A 2439-nucleotide genomic window follows, 5' to 3' on the forward strand; every position below is an offset into this window, starting at 1 on the left:
TTACTCATCTTAAAATCTGCAATATTTCATACTTATCTCATAAATTGTCCAGTGTTCACAATTAAAGCATAGTCTTTAAAATTCTGAAACCATAAAGGAGGATGCATTGAGTCATTTGTAGGAAAATGGATGCCCCTTGAGACCATATACTAAATGCAATAAATCAAACACAGAGAGTTAAATATCCCGTGGTCTCTATTATATAAGAAACCCAAAGTACAAACAATTTAAAGAGCAAAATAAGAGATAAATTATAGGGAACAAGAAGGTAGATCTTTGGCAAGTGGAAAGGAGATCTAAGAATAGAGGGAGAGAGAAGGGAGAAGAATAAAAGATTAAGATGAGATATGCATATGACTAATCTCCCATGATGAGTGTATTCATTATATATCACAAATGTGTACTAATAAAATAAATAAAATGAAAATAGAAATAGTACAACCACTGTTTCCCTGAAAATAAGACCTAGCTGGGATCTCATCAGCTTGGAAAACTAGAGACCATAAGTGCCAGCCTCAGGGAGCCTGTCCTTGCCTTACCTATCATGGTTATTCTTGTGCTTTGCAGCTATACTGAGGCAGATAAGGCAGGAATAGGCTGGCTGGGGCTGGCACTTATGGTCTCTACTTTTCAAGGCTGATTGCTTTCCAGTTAGGTCTTATTTTCAGTAAAATGGGGCATTATGGAAATTAGTATAAAGGCTTCAAAAAACTAAAACTACAAATTCTATTAGACTTAGCTATTTTCTTTCTAGATATCATCCCCAAAGAGTTAAAAACATAATGTTACAGTAGTATATGCATAGCAATATGTATAGCAACACACTTCATAACAGCAAACCTTGGAAGAGACCTATATGTACATCAACAAGTGAATTGATAAAGAAAATATGGCATATAATAGAGTGCTACTCTACCAGAAAGAAGGATAAACTTGGGTCATTTGCAGAAAACTGTAAATCAGATACACAAGCTCAAATATCGCATGGTTTCACAAAACATAAAGAACAAAACAAAAGATACATAATAAAAAATAAAGAGATAGATCTTTTGCAAATGAGAAGGGGACCAAAAGATTAAAGGAGGAGAGAGGGGAGAGGAAGGAGATGAGAAATGAATTAAGCTGTGTTATGCCTATGTACCACCTCCCCAAGAGAAATGTCATCATTGTGTACTGCAAACATGTACTAATAAAAGAGTAAAAACAAAAATACTAATATGACTAATGCCAGGAAAAATAGACCTACAAAGCACCGGGCTACTTTTTCAGTAGTAGGTGAGTTACGGTGCAATAAAATGACCTTTTGCTAAAGGGATGTGCTGGAATGACCCAGATAACTGGATCCTTTAGAATTTCACTATGCCCCAAGTCACTGTGTCCTTATAAGATGTATTTTTATACTCCCTGGAGCTTGGGAATCCAGAGTACTGTATTTGTCACTTCCTCTTTTTAGAGCCAGTTAAATTTGTATTATAGATTTAGTGGACCAATATAAGAACCTATATAACTTTCAGACTGTCATGATCTATTTGAACTATATCATATTTAAAGAACAAGAAAGGTTTAAAAATAAACCTGTATCAAGATTATGAGTGCCTAGGCTGCTTGTCCCGGTGCATGTGAACAGCTCACAATTCTTCTTCCCAATGGATATTGAAATAAATCCATTAGCCACATCAAAGCCACTGATCAAATACTAGAGGCAGTTTTGATAATGATCCATTATACTAAGAACATTATATCTGCCACAGAAGCTTTAACCAGAGCTATTACTTGTTTAAGTTTGTTAGCTCACCCTCATCCACCATGGCATATCTGATTCTTGCTGCATAAATGGAGACATAATATGGATTATCATCCCCGCTTTGTCTTTAAAAGTGTCATTAATCTCTACCATTCTATTTAGAATGCAGCATTGCTTTCTCTTTGCATTTGTGACCTGAGAGAGAAGTACTTTTAAGGGAGCTCAGTTGGGCTTTCCTACCATAATATCTCTAATATTTAGGTCTAGGAATCAAAAATCAAGTATTTTCCACAAGCAAAATGTGTCTCTGTGTTTAAACAATCAGAAACTCACTGAGTGTCTGTGGCCCCATTCACCTAACTTGGTAAATTGGACCAAGAATTCCATAAGTGTTTATTCTAAAAGTGGTAGGACATTATCATGCTTTGGATTCCTTAAAATCAGTGTTTGCTCTCACTATCTAACAACATTCAAAATATAGGACAGGTCTCCCATTTCCCAAGGTATGTGTCTACAGATAAGTTCAGTAAATTTCTTTTCTTTTCTTTTTTTTTTTTTTTTTTTTTACTTTTTAATGGGATAGGGATTTAATTTTATTTTTTTATTTTTTTTCTATTACACTTAAAGAATATTGGTCCAATACTTCCACATAGCTAAATATTCTTTTTTTCCATAATTTTATTGATAAGCAAATA

This window comes from Octodon degus, unplaced genomic scaffold (assembly GCF_000260255.1).
Source record: "Octodon degus isolate 3935 unplaced genomic scaffold, OctDeg1.0 scaffold00063, whole genome shotgun sequence".
In the NCBI taxonomy this organism is placed as follows: domain Eukaryota; kingdom Metazoa; phylum Chordata; class Mammalia; order Rodentia; family Octodontidae; genus Octodon; species Octodon degus.